Source organism: Coturnix japonica, chromosome 2 (assembly GCF_001577835.2).
Source record: "Coturnix japonica isolate 7356 chromosome 2, Coturnix japonica 2.1, whole genome shotgun sequence".
Classification (NCBI taxonomy): Eukaryota; Metazoa; Chordata; class Aves; order Galliformes; family Phasianidae; genus Coturnix; species Coturnix japonica.
This window is the reverse complement of record NC_029517.1, coordinates 6,000,172-6,018,470: the sequence shown is the minus strand read 5'-3', so window position 1 is coordinate 6,018,470 and position 18,299 is coordinate 6,000,172. Positions and strand designations below refer to the sequence as shown.

The 18,299-nt window shown below is 46.8% G+C and overlaps 1 long non-coding RNA gene across 3 annotated transcripts in view; it reads right to left on the bottom strand.

Annotated features, from left to right (window-relative positions):
• Positions 1-18,299, bottom strand: part of LOC107308764 — a 38,234-nt gene that overhangs the window by 2,491 nt on the left and 17,444 nt on the right. Inside the window, exons 2-5 of one of the 3 annotated variants that reach the window (XR_001552903.2) lie at positions 7,150-7,242; positions 6,427-6,530; positions 4,626-4,784; positions 226-440 (exon numbers count right to left, since the gene is read on the bottom strand). This is a non-coding gene — a long non-coding RNA (uncharacterized LOC107308764). The remainder of the gene's footprint in view (positions 1-225; positions 441-4,625; positions 4,785-6,426; positions 6,531-7,149; positions 7,243-18,299) is intronic. The other 2 variants (XR_001552902.2, XR_001552901.2) reach the window with 2 other exon arrangements.

The following is an 18,299-nucleotide window of genomic DNA, read 5'->3' as shown; positions in this document are numbered from 1 at the left end:
AAGGCTTACACCATGTCCTGGAGAGAAACGTGACATTCTGCTTCTTTTCTGTGGCTGCCATAATAATCATCTCTTGAACCTCGTTATCCAAATATATTTTCATAGAGAAATGAGCCGCGTCGCGCTGCCAAACTCAGTGCCCACCTCAGGATAAAGCCCTGCCACGTCACCGCGCTTCAGCTTATGTAGGAAGCTGCAGTGGATTCTCCATTCTGTAATACTCACCTTAATAAAAGCTGCAGGTTAAATGTTTGCAGCGCCTACAGCACAAGACTTGTGCATTGTGTAAAGAAGGGAAAGAGCTGGGAAGCCTTTAGCAATGGGAAATATCTATTTGACAAAGAAAGGAGCATTAACCAGTCCAATGCATCTGCGTGATCTTCTGGATAGAAAGCTCTGATGCCCCATAGAAGCCTCCAAAATGAAACGACTGGCCATCTCTGAAAAAAGACAACAGAATGGCACTGAGCTGTGGATAATGTGTAATAAGACAAAAGGATTCTTGAACAGTCGACTAACATGTCTGGCATGGTAATGCTTTAAAATAGAAAGCTGGCCATAGTTGACTTGCAGGTTCTTCCCAGCAAGAGATGAAACTGGTGATGGATTCAGCTTATGTAGATGCTGCATTATTTACAATGAAGGTAAAAAAACAAAGCCCTTCTGCTTTGGACCCAGGAGGAATTAAATGTAAAAACAGACTTCTTAGTTTTATGGCTTTGTGTTTGTTTTTGTTCTCTTTTTTTCCCTGCAGTTCCAGGTGCCTTTTCCAACAATCAGCACTTGCTCCAAAAGCACTCTCAGCTTTCTGTGTCAGGACCATGCTTTACTGGAAGCGAATAGCTGTGCGTTCACCCTTCATTACCAGTGCAAACTGGGATCGAGCCCACATGACACATCAGTGTAACTGGTAGGGAGCTTTGGAGGCTGCATTCTGTCTGCCACCAGGAGTAATTTCACATTGGAGCAGAGCCCTCTGAAATTATGTGGCTGTGCCTTTCCTTGGGAAAAGCTTGGCAGGCGTCCTCCTGCTTTCCCACACTGCTTTGCATCCAACTGGTCCGTGTACCTGTGTGGGCCTCGCGCTCACGGAGAGCGGTGACGAGATGTCACCACCTTGCCAAGCGCTGGGGAGCAGCCATGTTCCCAATCTTGGCACTCGTACCGCAGGACTTGGCACCACTGCTGTACTTTATAATTTAAACCATTTGTCAGGGTTGTTTCTCATGCATCTAGCTGGGCCCGTACTAAAGACCTCCTCACCCTCTGGGGAGGGATGAAAGAGAAGAAATCTTGGCTTCTGAGGATCAGAAAGACAAGATTTTTAGCCTGTTGCTGCGAAAAGCTGCTCTGGGCAGCCCATGCCGGTGCCTCCCACTAGAAGGTGGTAGATGGTGCTGGGCACTGTCACCTACAGCAGGTTTGAGCCACACTTTCCTACTCTGCAGACCCAAAATGAAGACACTGGTCAGTGGAAATGCAATAGCAAGTCCCTGTGCTTTGTATGGTCAGGCTGCCAGCTGCTCCTGCAGACACTACATTCAGTGAAGAGCCCTTTCTCACAAAGTGCACGGCTCAAAGTGTCATCCCACAGCCATTACAAAGCTATGCTGTGTTTGGACCATGCAAGAAATGGGTGCAGAAAATCAGTGCATGTGAAGGTGTTAACAAGTAACCTGTGCCAACAATACAAACAAGTTGTGTAGGCAGTGAAGTTGCAGAGATCCCCATCTCCAAGCTCTGAGCAGTGGAAATGGGAACTTCAGACATCTCTCAGGTGGTGGTGACTCCTAACCTCTGCTGCTCATCCCATTCCCCCAGGCCAGCCCTGCAGAGCCACAGGCACCAGAAGTACAAAGTAAATCCCTTTCTTTCCTATTGCTGAAGCTCCTTAGCTCTCCACATGGCTCTGCTTTGGTGAGATCCTATGCCTGGGTTTCACGTTGAAGAAAATAAGGTGGTTTTGCTGCTCTGAATGAGGTTACATCTATCGGCTTCAGGGACATTTTACCCAGCCCTACCAGTATCAGCAAAGGGCTGATGGCTAAGAAATCAGAGCAGCACAACCAAGCACTGAGACTTCAAAACAGCTTTTTTTTCTCTTCCTTGTTCGGGTTTTATTGCCACTACTTGTATTTCTAATAGGAAACACACATTTCCCAATACTTCCTTTTCTAGTCAGTTGTAGTTTGTGTTGTATCCTACCCACAGGGGATGTGAGAGGCAAAGGGAAAGGAAAGGGCACCGTCTCCAGTCCTCTCCTGGACTGAATCCATGCTAGGTTGGACTGTATGGTACACAGCAGTGTTGTTCCATCGATCAGAGATATCCAGGACAATGGGAGAAGCAGGAGGGAGCCCTGAAGTGCAAGCAGAGCTACAGGTAGATAGAGATTTAAATGGAAGCTGTGGGTACAAAGAGAACAAAATGCTGCAGCATCTGAAAGCCAAAAGTGAAACTTCGAGCTATTCCCTCCACATTTGCACTTCTACATACACAGCACGGCTGAATTAGAGCCTGCAGATGGAAACTCGCAGACCCAGAGCACCGAGGCTGGTTCTCCAGATCTCTTTTGATCCCACAGTCTGCTTTCTCCAGGAGCAAAGTCTGCCTTCAAGGAAAAGAAAGCACTACAAATGAAAATGCTTTCTGTTCGGATAAAAAATCACAGAATACCAGCACTAAAGTTCATAATGTGCTGAGTTTCCAGTATTTCAGTGCCAGTGCTGTCCTGTCCTCTTATTTGAGGCCAAAATCATTATTCTTGTGAATAGGTAGGTTTTCAGACTCTCCTTCCAAAAGCCATTCAGTATAATTATGGGACGGGATGTACTAAAACTAAAATGCTAATTCATCCCCAGACTAAAACATGCAGGCTCCAGGATTCTCAGTGTGAATGACAGCAACACATGGATAGGACAGAAGACATTTCGTCTTGCAAAGTCATCATCACACAAAACAGGGCATTCAAAGGGATTGGAGGAACCCTTCAGCTCCAGCAAGTCTAATGAAAACAGAGAGCAAGGTAAATACACTTAGGCTGTGGTCTCCCATCTCAGACTTCCTCCATGTCTGAAGCAATGTGCCAAAGCTCAGCACAGTGCATCTCCCCGTGCCAAAAGAAGTCTGTCATAAAGCAGAATAAATACAAGCACAAGCTGGCATTGGGGCTGGAGCTTCATCTCATTTCAGACTTGGCTTGTTTGCCTACAGGTCGCACTAGTTCCTTGGGTTTGGTGCTCAAAGGAAGACTCTGATAATCCTGGGTAGGGTGATGTTGGGATTTGAACACAAAAGAGAGATCAGGTTGTAGTCTTGATGTAAAGAAGCAGCGGCCTCCCCCTCCTAGTCCTGTGCATTGTCTGAAAGCCTTAAGTGCCCCTGAGTAAGGAGTTGGCTTTTTGTAGTCTTATGGATAATGGCCTCGTTCAAATCAAGTATCCATTTTTAATGCACAAAAGGAAAAGTAGAAGGAAGTTGAGAATGCAGCTTGCTGAAAGTTCTGCTATGGAAAAGGAAAGCTTAAAGGTCTGTTCTAAGATGATTTAGCAAACACAGGTCCGAAAGGCCAGAGCACTGGGCAGCTTTGTACAAGTAATCAGGCATCAGCCACTAAATGCATTAATGCTATAGGTAGAGTCCATGTTCACCTCCACCCACCAGCACAGGTCACAACGTTGCTTGTTTGCTGAAGGTTTGTGTAGCTACCATTCACAACCATATGCCGTAGTAACTCCAAAACAACCTATAGATTTAAATGCTAATGGGTACAGCATATGCTAAATGATAAACCTATCAAGAAAAACAGACCTAACGCAACGTGTAGAGACAGATATAGGCAGTAAAAGTTGAAACATTTCCCATGTGAATATTAAACAAACATTTACAGGTTAAAAACCAGTCGAAGTCTTAATGATCTGCAGAAGGTCCCCCTTGCATGATAACAGTGGTGCTTATCACCAGGCTCTGGATATCTCATCAGCAACAGGCAGCTTAATAATGTAGATCTTGATTGCTTTTATCAATTCTTTTCATTGGGTCATAACTGCATCATTTAGGGCTGAATTTGTGCAGAAGCCACCACAGCAACACAGTGCTGAACGTGCTGCTCTATTGGCACCACTCAGGATCATCAAGAAGGGATCTCAGCCTGCAGAACCCCAGTTGAAGTTGCCTCCTGCCAATCCTCCACATGCTGAATTCCAGCAAATTGCTTAATTAACATACTGAATGCAAACTATGCTCTTGTCTGTGCTATGGGTAGCTGGAAACACCCTCCATACACCAGCAACAATGCCTTGTCCTTTAACAATGTGGCCTAGATTTTATCTGGCCTCTTCTGTCAAGAGGAATCACTGGGAGTCCATATGCACACACCCCTTGTAAATTTTCCTATTTCATTGTACAGAAAATATTTCTGGTTAACTATTTTGGTTGCCTATTTATTATATTCCCTCTTTCTAGAGAGGCTCATGCATATGTTTAACGCATGAATAGTTTCAGGGAGGTCAATGGGAAAATTTATGTGTTTAAAGTTAGGGGTGTGAATACATCTTTTACAAAGTCAGACTGGACTTTGAGTCTGTGCCCAAAGCTTTTCTCCAGCTGTGTCTGCCTGCACATACCTGACAGCACCAGGTCCCTAACACTAGTCCATTATTCCTCCAACTGGAAAGCTGAAATCCACCATTTATCGTACGATCGCCGTATCTGACTGGAGTCCTTTTTCCTGTTTCCGTCCCAAAAGACTCAGAACGTGGGGCATGAAGCAGTGAGTGTGATGGCTGGGAAGGAGCAGAAAAGCAAGCTCAGTGCAAAAGCGTAGCTGCTGCTGCCTACGTCATGTTAAGCTATCAAGTAGGAACAACATTTTTGCTTGGCGATCATATTCCCTCCCATTCTTGTGTGAGCCAAGAGGAGTCTCCTGCGGTTACAGCCAGGGAATGGGAGATGAGCACTGAGCTGCTCTTGGCTCAGCTCATCCTTTTGTTTGTTCTGGACACACGGTGACACTCCCCACCTCCAGTTCCAGAGCCTGCAAGCCATTTGTTTGCACTGAGGACCAGACCAGGCAGTGCTTTCCTACCAGCACATACACTGGGTGCTGCCCTGCTGACAAAGCAGCCGTCTGTCCTTCTGCTCTGGCTTCACTGCTCCGAGTCCCATGGCTCCCACCCAAATCTGGATTTATTTTTTTTTTGTCCAAATTAACTTTTTTTTTTTTTTTTGCTCTTCTGGAGAAATCTAACGTAAAAGTTTCCAGCCATTTGCTATTGAGCCATCCCTATTGCCAGTTTGGCAACCAAAACACCCAGTCATGAGCCCTGCTGGGCCCTACCAGAGCCACGTGGCTGCATGGATCTGCTTGCACCGAGCAGCCTGCAAGAGCAGTGCCTCAATTTATCATGCTCTGGTAATAAATCAATCCCTTCCCTTCACTAGGGGTTAGTCAGCAAACTCTTACTCATGCGTTTCTCACACAGCAAGTCACTTCCTGGTCGTATCCGTGTGAGTGTTTCTGCGTCCTTACCTTCTCTTCAGGAGGAGCAGCTTGATGAAGTTGGATTCCAAGAGATGCCGTTTCTTTGGTAAACCCACAAAGCCAACAAATGCCTCATTTTTCTACTTAGGGTAAACTGCTATCAGGCATTCCATCTATGGAGTGCCCCATACACCTTGGAGCAGCAGAGAGATCACAGGGTTTTTAAGGTTGGAAAAGACCACTGCGATCATCTAATCCAACCATCAACCCATAACCACCGTGCCCACTAACTCATGTCCCTCAGTGCCACATCTTTACATTTCTGGATGTCCTCCAGGCAATTGGAACCACTGAGCCTCTGCATGGTCTCATATGGGGGCTAAAAGCAGGACGACAGCGGTGGGAGGTCCCCTTGGCACCACTCCTTCAACAGTCCCAGTGATCCCCTGCAAAACCCTCCACCCTTTGCTTAACCGTCACTTCCAGCCTTGGAACATTTTTCAGAGGGAATGTCTGCCCGTGAATTAATGTGTCTAATTATTGGGTAAATTGTATGAACAGTTTTATACCCTGCAGTGCCCCTCCAGTGCTCAGATTTTGGATTCGAAACAGACCAAGCAGGCATGGAGGTTTTCAAAGGGCACACAGTGTAGGCTTGGGGTGATGTAGGTGACTCTGTGGTTTTATCCCTCACTGTCTAAAATGACAGCAGGGTCCATGGTAGTGATTTAGGGTGAAAAAGTAGAGTTTATTAATTAAGAAAGGGGAAAAAAGGCCCCTTCTAGGCCAGATAATAGATTTTAGGCTGCCATCCAATGTCAGGAAGAGCTCCCCTCCCAGCAGGAGAGCCAAGTTATGGGGTTATTTAATACTTTCTGGTTGATTCTGTATCTGGAATAACTGCCTTAAATGATTGGTTTTGGCCCAAGAAACTGTTTGCTTACCTGGCACCTGGACTCCAGCGATAAACTTTAATGTCCTCCTCTGAGTCCTCCCCCAGCAGACAGAGGAGGCTCAGTGCAGCCCCACTCACTATAAATCTGACCTTCTAAAAAAGATAAATCAAAGTCAGATGTTGCTCATTATATCTTCCAATTTCTATCTATCCGTCAACATCCAAAAGTTTTAAAAGCTCTGCTTAAGCATGTCTCCATCCCACTGATGGAATATCCTTTAATATTTTATAGTTCTGACTTGCACTTCTAAAAGTCCTAATTAATCTCACTAGATAAAAACTGACACAAAATGGCACAAGTGAGAATAGCTCCATCCTTCCTCCCAGCAATCGTGTGCCAGTTCATCTTGGAGCATGTAATGATTTACTGTAATAGTTTTAGGCCTGTAATGGGGCCAATAACTGGCATCTGGAAGCTGTGAGGCTCTTTCCCAATGGACGCCATTCACATATAGTTATTTAATTAATTAACAGCCCCACTAGCATGAGCCAGTAAAGGGTCTATTAAAGGGCTGTGATATTTTTTTTCTCCTTTCTTAAATATCTTCCCAAGTAAGAACATATGCTGCACGCTGCTTTTCCCTCGGAGAGCGCTTAACGTTGCAACCTGTTTATCTTGTGACTGATTTCCAGATTCCACCTTAACCAGCTGCTCTTTGCTGGGCTGTAGGATTCAGCACAGCCTCGCTCAGCGGGAGCCATCGCATTCTACCTGCATGTGCTCATTCCTGCACGAGGTGCCAAACCCCTGCAAGGCCGTTCCCAGACGTTACATGGGATGCACTTCCACTCTGCTCACCTCCTGCTGGGGAGAAACAACAAAGAAAAAAAAAGCAAAAGTACATAAATATAAATAAATGGTGCTTGGACGCAATAAATTGATGGTTGGGCTCGATGATGTTAGTGCTCTTTTCAACCATAATGGTTCTACGATGAAATAAAGGTGGGGGAGCTCATGTGGAATAAGTGAAGCATCAGTGGGAAAATGAGCCCTGCCAGATGCTGGAAGGGAGTTGGTCAAATTTGTAAAAAGCATTTGAGAGCCCAGTCCCATGTGAAATGTGGAAAAGCTATCAGGGGCCATGCAGCAAATGAAGATGGGTTTGGTCTGCTTACAGAGCCAAAGGGTTTTGCTTCCCAAACCATGAGGATTCCTACAGCTTAGGTGCAGTTAAATGCAAACCAGGTCCTTGTGTAGGACTGAGGCAGGGCAAAGGGTGCACCCATAACTCTCCAACCTTCTGCTTCCCCTGCCCAGGCACACACACGGGCAGCCCTGCCTTGGTGCCACCATCAGATGACGTAGATTCATAGAATCATAAAGGTTGGAAAAGACACATGGATCATCTAGTCCAACCATCTGCCTTCCACCACTGAACCACGTCCCTCAGTACCACAGCTACCCTTTCCTTAAACACCTCATATAGGACATATTGAAAGTTACATAATCCTCAGTGCAAAATCCTTTTCTCCAACTAACGCGTTGTGTTGTTCTCCCTTCTGCTCTCCTTCCCTTCACCCCTCTGGCTGTGATGCTTTGGAAAAGTGGCGGTGCCCTGGAGCCCGTCACCTTGAGGTCTTCAGCTGGAGAAGTGGGAAGTGCCATAGCCAGCAGGCCATGTGGGGTCACCCCAGCCAACTTCATGTATCTGGGAGCTGGATAGCGAGGTGTCTCACACAGGTAGCAGAGAAACAGGCATTTCCTGTCCTGAAAGGAGACAAGTATCTCCCTGGAGTTACTTTTCCTCTCCACTGACTGTACGTGGAGCCTGAGGTGTCTAACATGGCCTTTGAAGTCCAACTGTTCAACATCTAAATCACAGCAGTTCCCCCTTTCTTTCTACTTTCCCATTTTTCCTTTCTATCCTAGTAAACCTTCCATGATGTTACAGCTCTAACGTTGTATTCACTACCTCAAGTTTTTTGTCAGTGTTCTTGTACAGGTGGAATGAAGGTTGGGTTCATACACTGGGAACTAATAAAACACCTCTAACATTTTGCGACTAAACCCAAACCAAACAGCAGAAAGTCCAAAGCACTCACATCCGAAGTTACACTTCAAAATCCACGCAGACTAAGAACCGAAAGTGCATTCTGTAACAAATATATTCTCAAATAGATTTTATTTCACAAGGAAAAAAAACATATTCTGTCATAAGTCTCAAGAAATGTTTTGGCCAGCTACAGCCATAGATTTTGACCTCTGCAACATCACAGATGAGCCCAAGATGCAGCGCGGGACTTCATCGTGCTGTGTTCCTCCCTTCACATCCAACCTCCCTGACCCTCCTTCCATTTCTTCCCTGACTTTGCAACGCACATCAGTCTGAATTTCTGGAAATATTCGGAGGTCCTTTGAGTCTCTTTTAAAGAAAAACCCAATTCGCAGCCTGAGAACTTCCTGGAATGGTGCAATATTGCTGGAGAATCAGCGAGTGTCCTTAAACCATACAGCAGAACTTTCACTGGACATATGCTGTGTAATGTAAAAACACTCAAAGGATTAACAGCTATCAGAGGATATATCTCTAGCTCTGCACATACGGCAAATCTGCAAAGAAGGGATTAGAGATATGTGATACGAACCTGCAAGGGAAAAAACACAGCACAGGCAAAAATGGAATCGTAAGACAAAGTTATTCATGTATTCATAGGGTTTTATACAAACTGTTGTGTTACATGATGGCCTATTTGTACTGCAGCAATAAAAGATCAGTCATGAGACGCTGCATTTTGTGCGCACTGATCCTGAAGAAGAGTGAGCACGAAGCCCAAGAGCTATTCCTTGCAATACACTGTGCTGTCCCAGGCTTTAGCCCCAAATAATCGTTCAAACAAAAAAGACCCCATCCTTATTCTTCCAATGTTTGTTAATGAAGTAGGACGCACTTACTACGTAACTTAACAAGAGCCGTGCATTCCCACACAGCTTGACTGCATTGCCCTCCTGTCTAGAAAGTTTCTCCTAATCTCAGTTTCCTTAGCTGCAAATGAAGCCGCTTCCTTCTTTCCGTGTCCTGCAGCAGCCGTGGGGAGAGATCTGTCACTCTCCTCCTCACAATAAACTTGAACGTATTGCAAGATTTTTATCATCACTTCTTTAGACTCCGCTGTTCCCAGACTAAACAAACAATCCTTTCAACATTTCCTCCCAGGTCGTTCTTTCTGTGCCTCTGATATTTCCAGTGTCTCTCTCCTGGATTCTCTCCAGTTTGTCTACGTTTTTCTTACAGTGCAGTGCCCAGAACTGGACACTGTATTCCAGCTGAGGCCTTACCGGTGCCAAGTGGAGTAGAATAATTATCTCCTATGTCTTAGGTTGCAGCCACACATCCTGTTCTGGCTGCAGCTGAGCTGGGTGAAAAGTTTATTTCTTCTCACCCGCTCCAGCTGCTTATCACCACCCCCAGCTGCCGGCTCTCCCCTCCCAGGTCAGTCAGCGCTGTTGCCGGCCAACCCCTCCCCGACAGCCAGCAGTACAGACAGCAGGTCTCTTCTCGCCTTCCATCTAACACACCCAGCTAAGGCTGAGGGGTGTGTGAAGAAGCCAAAGCCTCAGGTGTGAGGAGATGATGAAGCAACAGGATGAGAACTGCAGCCAGGAAAGGACATCCCACCCTGCACTTGCGTTCAGCCTCCAGCCCACCTGCAGCTCCAACCCCACATTGCGATGCTGCTGCCCAGCCAGGAGGTCTCCTCCTGGCATTTCTCCTCCCCAAACACAATACTTTGCACTTCATCACCATGCTGGTTTTACAGCCTTTTTTCCAATTATCAGTGCCACTCCAAATTCACATTTTATTATCCCAAGGAAGACCACCCAAACAGAGATTATTTTATGAGCACATTCACCGCTGTGACAGCCAAGGTGACTAAGAAAAGACTGGAAGCTGAAATGCCATCCTAGCAGCAATACCTTTATTCCCACCACCGTCAGGTTCTCACCCACTGCTGCAACCACCTTAGAGTGATAATATTTTCTTAGCTGTCTGCTCACAGTGTTGCACAAAACAGGGTCATGAGGCTGATCAGCATCACAGCAAAAATTCTAATTCCTTCCTATTTAATGTCTGTAGAAAAAGCCCAGCAGGCCACCAGGAACATGCTCATGCTGGTAAGAGCAAAACAACCCAACAGCATGGAGATACTCCATTGACTAGGCTGGAGCTGAGTAGTTGTTTTCTTTGTTTCCTGCAGAGACGTGGTGGAGAAGTGACCAGGCTGCTGACCAATCCTGCGTATCCTCTGCTCCCCTGTGGAAGTGGTTCACACTCCAAGGAATAAAGACTTAGGAAATCCATGCTAAGATACCTTGAATGCATAATACTGAGCACAAGCTGAGGACTGCTGTGGGTGCCCTATCTCTGGTGATGCTCAAGGCCAGGTTGGATGGAGCCCTGGGCCCTGATCTTGTTGGGGGCATCCCTGTCCTGGCAGGGAGGTTGGAACTCCATGATCTTTAAGGTCCCTTCCAACCTCAGCCATTCTATGATTCTATGACTCGGGACACAGCTATGCCAACCAGAACCTTCATACGCAGAGAGACATTCCAGGAGCCAACCCTGAGAGCCTCCCTCTTGCACCTGACATTTAGGTGGAGTTACACTCATTCTGGTTCATTGCCTTCAGCTCTGGCTATGCCCAACCCCACCTTTCACACAGAGATCCTTCCCTGCCCATCCTCATTCCTTATTTTTTCCCTTTCCTCCTCCCCTTTCAATTTTGCCCCATGGACACATCGCTCCATCAATGTGCTTCTTGCTTTCCCAGGCCCTCCTGCCCCATTCTCCAGGTCTCCCCTTGGCACCTCCACAGTCTCTCTTAGCCATGTGCATGCTCCACTCTGTCCCTGCACAGCTGCACAGCTCTTCTTTCACCATGCATCCTGCCTGTTTTCTCAGGCTCTCTGGAAGTGGAGGTTAGGTGCTGAGAGCTGATGGCAGGATGAAGTAATAGGAGTAGAGCCGAGGTGACGTTCTTGTTCTGCCTTGAACACAGACTGCCAATCACGCCATAATAGATGGCGGTTCTAGGCAGGGAACAGCTTTTCAGCTCACCAAAATTAGACCATTAAATGGAATTTCCTCTATGGGCTAATCAGGATCCGAACCCATTTCTTTAGAGATAAAAGGCACGGCTCAATCTCCAGATCCTCGAGGTCATCTGGCACACAAACTGATTTTCATTTGAAACGTTTTTATGCAAGGGATTAATATATATATATATTTTTTCCCCCAATCTGCTTCTTCACTCCTTGTGCCTAAACCGGAGCTGTGAAGTGACTTTTTCTCACTGGAGGCTAAATAAAGTACTGTACTGTTTTTACAAAGGTCCCAAGCTCTGCCAGCAGGCTGGCACTGAAAGGAGCTGGCAGCAAACAGGGCCCAGCTCTGTTCTGTGTCACGGAAGTGAGCCTGGGGATGCCGGCCAGTGCCTCCCCGCACCACAGTGCCACCAATGGCCACGCAGGTGATGTCATGGGATGGCAACAAGGCTTCCATTGCCACCCTCTGCCAGCTCCCACCTTCAGGGTATTTTCCTCGCTCCGGTCCGTGCACTGTAATAACTAAGTCAACTGGAAAAAATATTGAAGAAAAGGCTGAGGAAAAACAGAGCGTAGGGGCAGCTGGAGCCGGCAAAGGAGGCACACTGAGAGCTATAAAGAAGCTTTGTGCAGCAGCTTCTCTCAACTTTGGGATGTTTCATTCCATAGGAGTTGGAGAAGATGGGTAATAAGCTGCCCTTTATTTTAAGGGATATCCCTTGTAGTCTCAGCTGCATAAAGATCAGTCTTCGGGTACGTGGAAACAGTGCTAGCAGTATCTTTCTTTCAAAACCTCCTGCTGCTCACTCTGTTGGATGGCCTTGGTCCAGCTAAAGGGGAAACAAGCCTTCCGTCCCCAAACAGTCATCCATCTGGAGGAACAGAGGTGAAGAAAAGAGCTTGCGTGTGACCAAGTGAAGTAGTAATATGCAGGAAGATGCATTACCCTGGTGCTCAGGTGCCTGCTCAGGAGCTGCTAACGCTCAAGGTGAGGAACACATCCTGTACCCCCACCCTGGGAGCCCACATTGCACCCAGTGAAGGGAGCTGGGGTGGGTGGGGGTCTGCAGAGGCTGTCGGTGTGCCCAGGGCGCAAATATATGGATGGAACCACTTACAGTGTTGGCCTGCAGAGCTGGCTGCAGGGGGTGGACCGTGAGTCGAGACCTCCAAATGGCTGCTCACAATTCAGCAGTGTGCAGCTACCTGTGAATCGGTTCTGTGTTCCTGTGGATCAATATAGGTAGTGCTGCTGATGCATATGTGCAAATTCAAATTGGTTCTGTGCCACTGTGGATTAGTATTTGTAATGCTGATTGCACCTATCCAGTTTTTATGTTGTATAGCTGGCGGGTGTGAGCTGAGCACTGAGGAAGGGCAGGAAGAAGAAGCAGTCTAACAGGCATTGAGTGCATCCCAAGGACCAGTATGTTAATTTGATAAAAAGAAAACAAGTGTAAAATGTTTCTTGGACAGAAATCCCAACTAAAATTGCCTCAAATGTATCACAAGGGAAGGCTGTTTGAAGTGCTCTGTTGTGCCAGGCAAGCCAGCAAATGTTCACACTTCCTCCTAGCCACAGTCACCTGCACACAGTGAGCCAACATTTCGCTACTCTCGTCGTCCCGCTCCCAAGCTCATGCTGTTCCACTCCACCTCCTTTAACAAACTGGCTTCACATCGTGTCTCAAGGCTGACGTGATGGAGATGAAGAGCACAAAGACGCTGGGTTGTTGGTGAGGGATGCTGTGAGTATCAGCACTCCTACAGGAGCTCAGCCTTCCCTGGGACAGCCGGGAGGATCCAGGGCACTTCTCTCTGCCTGGTGAAAGGCTTTGCAGATCTTCCAAGCCATAAAATGTAAAGTGACACTAAGTGAAACCAGCGCACATTAAAACTCAGCTGTAAGCATCTTCGAGCACTGTGTGACCAAATTATAAATTGTTTAATAAAAGAAGAAGTTAATGTCCTAAGGAGGGGTTTCTGCCTAATGGCTACTTCAGATTTTCAGCTAAATGTTTTGTGATTATCGTTTGCCTGCATCTCCAAATTGTCTAATCAAGCACAAAGAGCTGAGTATTTCACACGCACAGAAAGGGAGATATTGAACTTGTATCTGGTGGACTCCATCTTCCCTTCCACCCATCAGAAGGAAAGCTGTGGAGATGAAAGCCAGGCATGAGAGGCAACAGGCAAATAAACACAGGCTGAGAAATGAAAAAGGAAGGTTGGACAAAACCCCACTGGAGGAGGATGGGAAAGCAAAACAAGTGGAGAGAGAAAGGAAAGCGAGCAGAACTAACTGCTTTTACAATGGGGGTTCACTCATACACTGACAGCGATGACATCGTGTTTGTCTGCAGGCTGAACTGGGCGACCTCAGATGTCCCTGCCAGCATCTCGGGCAGCAAATACGGCTTCAGTGCACACAAGGAAACACCTGACCCTGCTTCCTTCTGACACCGAGCCACACAGTGCTGCCTGTGGGCAGAAGCAATTTATGCACTGACTGGTATTTCAGGAAGGTGCCCGGTGTTATCTGTGTTCCTGATCCTCTGGATTGAGGCATCTCAGTGGTGCCAAAGGGAGTGCTGCCTGACCGCTGTCATTGTCAGCCCCAAGGGGACCTGCTGGTCAGCCTGGTGGTCACAGCATCACAGAACCACAACCATGGAATCAGGGAATCACAGTCACAGACCTTTGACTGACTGAGGATGGCAGGAGCTCTGGGTGCCTCTGGTCCCACCCTGCCCCATCAGGGCCACTCAGAGCAGAATGCCCAGTCCCATATCCTGGCAGCTCCTGGACATCTCCAAGGAGGAGAGAACACAGGCTCTGGGTCCCTGTGCCAGGGTGCATCACCTGCACAGTGCTGCAATTCTGCCTGGTGTTCAGGGGAACCTCTCATTTGTGCCTGCTGCCTTTGTCCTGGCACTGGGCACCACTGACAGGAGCCTGACTCTGTCCTCCTTGCACCCTCCCTTCGGGTACTGTGCTCCTGCAACCCAGGCTCTGCTCAGCCTGGTGACTCTGCTTTTTTCTTAGCAGAGTGAGCTTGGCTGGGTTTGGCACCAACAAGCAGAGCTTCCAAAAGCTCAGGACAGCAGCTCCCAAGGGACAGCCCTGGGGCAAGGGCTGGAGCTTCAGGGAGAGAAGCAAATGCAAATGTAGCATTTAGCAGTAGTTAAATCCCACCAACACTGCCTACATCCAAGAAAGCAGTACGGCTTTTTGATTCACTCTTGTAAATGAAGAGTAAGTGTATAAAGAGTGACCTGGCTTGTCCTGCTGGAGTCAGTCACCTAATTTTAGCTATTGCAGTGACTAATGGGAACCTAAATTAGGTGGTCTTTATCCCAAGCTCAGTTCCTTAAACTAGCTTCCTCGGTATAAGGTGACTGTTGCAATTAGCAGCACTGTGACTAATCAGATAATAATAGTTTCAGGTTGTGCTGCACAGACTTTACAACTATTTCAAAATGCCACAGAGTGTTACAGTGCATTGCTTTTCCATGCGGTTGATGAACAGCATCCACCAGCCCTGCCTACCACATACATCTGCCAGCGGTGTTAATTCGACATCAATATTGTTCCCCCATTTGTAGACACTGTCTCCTTCCCCCTTTCGGGATGCAATGGCCACACAGTGCTGCCCAGTCCCCAGAGTAGCTGGTATTCAGCAGAATACAATATCCTTTCTTTGCTATTCTGTACTGCTCCTTTTGTATTGCCATCTTGGGAAGACATGGGAGTACGGACCGCCAGCAGAAACTCAGCAAGAGCCTCCTTACCTCCGTTCTGGCCCTCCCAGTCCAGATTGCCTGTGTTTACCTCCCTTCCCAGAGGGAAATGGAGCATAACGTGCACTTTCTTAATGCAGTTTTGGCCAGCAGCTATTGCTTGAAAGCTTTATGGTGGTCTGACATTAAAAAATTATAAATCTGCTAAAAAAAAAAGAAAAAAGTAACACTTTTCTGGTACACAGTCACACATTATATCCTGTCTTAATAGGAAGAAACTGTACCAGCATCCTTCAGCACATATGTAGGGATGTCAAAGAAAAAGCATCGTTTTCAAAAGAAATTCCTGGCTGCTAATAAAAAGTTTACTATCTGATCCTTTGTATATCAATATGGTGATTCAAGGCTGTCTCTGTTGCAATACAGAAATGCATTCAGTGTTCCTTTGTGCAACAGCTACTTGGCTTACCCTGCTAAGACAGAACTTCCAATGTTTGTGACCAGGTGGAAAATGTCCAGAATAAAAAGCCCAGTGCCAGCATGCCCAGTTTGCACAGACAGACAAGGGGAACTCGGAAGGAAGCTGTTCTTAATTGGGCGACCTTCAGAGAAAACATTTCTGGCTGAATTTGTGTTTGTTAATCAGATCTTAGCACCACTTTGACAAGCAGAGCATCATTCTGAGATCTGGCTATACCTAATAGATAAGTTTCAATCACGTTCTGTTAATTGAAGGAGTCTTTACACCATCATCTGTTTCCATGCAAACCTGTACAGTGGTTAACACAGTTAAAAGCAAATAGCTGGAATCTTCAGCTCCTTCAAGAAAAACCAGGAGTAAAAACTATGGTTGCTGGATATTTTCCTTCTGCACCTGAATGGATCGGCATCGAAGATGGAGCAGCTGGAAAAAAGCAGCCATTGTGAATGCAGAGGTTGCAGTTATCCTATTGCACATCCTTGGGAAAGTCCATACTGAAATACTGCACTGTGCTGAGATGCTTGAAAAATTGTTTTGGTTGTGGCATGCAAGAAACATCTATTCATTAAAGTCTTGCAATTGTGACCCAGCCCTTCGTCTTGCACAAGATCTATAAAAAAAGGCTGAGTGACTGTAAATGTGTCCCTTGAAGCAAATTATGGAAGACATTATAGGAAGACTGGTTTCTAGCCAGCTTTTCCAGCTTAATGAATCCCTTTCAAGGATGTGTGAAAGCTCCATCAAGACCAATGGTGAATATCCCTGGACTCATCTTGTAAGATTTTATAAGGAGTCCCAGCTATTGTTTTCTCACTTTTCTTCTATTTTCAGAAAGCAGCTAGAAAATAATGTGAAATGGAAATACTTCTGTTCAAACACTGTGATAACAGGCCTGGTTGATTCATGAACCACCAGCAAAGGGCTCTAGGATGTGGAGAGTGTTTATGCAGAATGGCTTCATGAGAAAGGACATGAAGAGATTCCACTAGTTAAATTGTAAAAGAATGAACGTGATTAAAGACAAAGACGGTCTATCCTAGGGCCGATCACGGGCTAGGCAGCTGAGAAGAAATCAGTATGTGAAAAGACAGGGTATGTAGCTAAAGATGAAATATGTATCTAGAGGCAAGGACGGCCTAAGGGAAAAGCAAGATGTGTAGCAAGGTGTAGACAAAGCTGCAAAGAAAAAGTATCCATAAGACTAACCACAAAGGTCAGATCGAAGTTGTACAACAAGTTATCAACTTTATCACCCTTCCACACCCTCAGCACTAGCCTTTCTATCGCCCCTTGGGTGTCTCGAGCCGCATCAATAATTCCCCGAGCCCGTTGTACCCCGTTAGTGCAGTGCAAAGGAAAAAACCCAAGGAATTTAAACAATATTATTTTCCAACGTATCCCATTGCAATTCTGAAAATGTCCCGGCGACGAACTAAAATATATATACAATATTCTCGCCATCGTAATAAAAAAACACAAAACCCAAACACATTTTCCTTCTTTTATTCACCAGATATATATCGTGGGCCAAAATGGCCTGAATAATTACTTAACAGAATCATCCGTTGCGTACAAAACGAAAACCATCTTTTTTCTTCTTTGAATGAGTTTCTTACAACAGTAAACACAAGAGGGAGACCTTGCTGGGGGGGGAAAGGGGGAGGTTTGGAGCTGGGGGGCTGTGCAGGAGATGCCACACATGCACCTTCTGCAGGGGGAGCACTGTGCCCTTCGGAGGGGGATGTGCCCACTGCGGGCCACGGGAGTCCATCTCAGATGGAGGGGGTTGCATAGGGCTTTAAAAGCATCCGAGGCAGAACTTCAGCCATCAGTTGTTCTCTTGTCTGTGTGTGTGTCTCACCCACCTTAGATGTGTTCTCAGGTACACCAGAATTGGGGAAAACTGAGCACAGCCCTTCACGTTGCAGCAGGGTGTTGCCCGCTCCTCGTTTGCTGGCACCCTGATTTTTTTCCCTTGCAGAGCATGAACCATTCGGCTCCTTTAGCAAACAGGGCCCCTTGGATACATCCCATGCTGAGCACCAAAGAGGTTAGCACCAAACAGTACCTTGCTAAAACACCGAGCCCTGCACTGTGCCCCCAAGCCCTGCTGGGCACCACCATGGTGAGACCAAGCAACCCAAGACATTCCCAGCCCCTGTCCCCAGGAGCCCCTGGGCAGCACAAGGTCGACCTGCCCCTGGGCCTCTCTGAGCAACACAGCCAAGATCCCAAGTGAATACGCTGCCCTTTCCAATGGGAGCCCCAGACTTCTCCCATGTAATCTCTCAAAGCTCCACTGGCAGCAAGGCTGGGATGCAACACCACACAGTGCCAGTGTCTCCCAGTGCTGCACTTGCACCATGCCCACCTGCAGTGCCAGGGACAGCTTTGGGCACAGCAGCAGCTCCAAATGCCACTGGTGCACAGGGACAGGAAGGCATTTCTTGAGGCTCAGAGATAGGAAAGTTGTTCCTCGCTACAAACACACACAGACACACACACATGTATTTGTTCAAAACAGCACTTTGGAAGGCGAATATCCTGGCTGGAAAGCTGGGTAGCAAAGGGTTAAGTGCCCAGCAGAAGATGCCAGC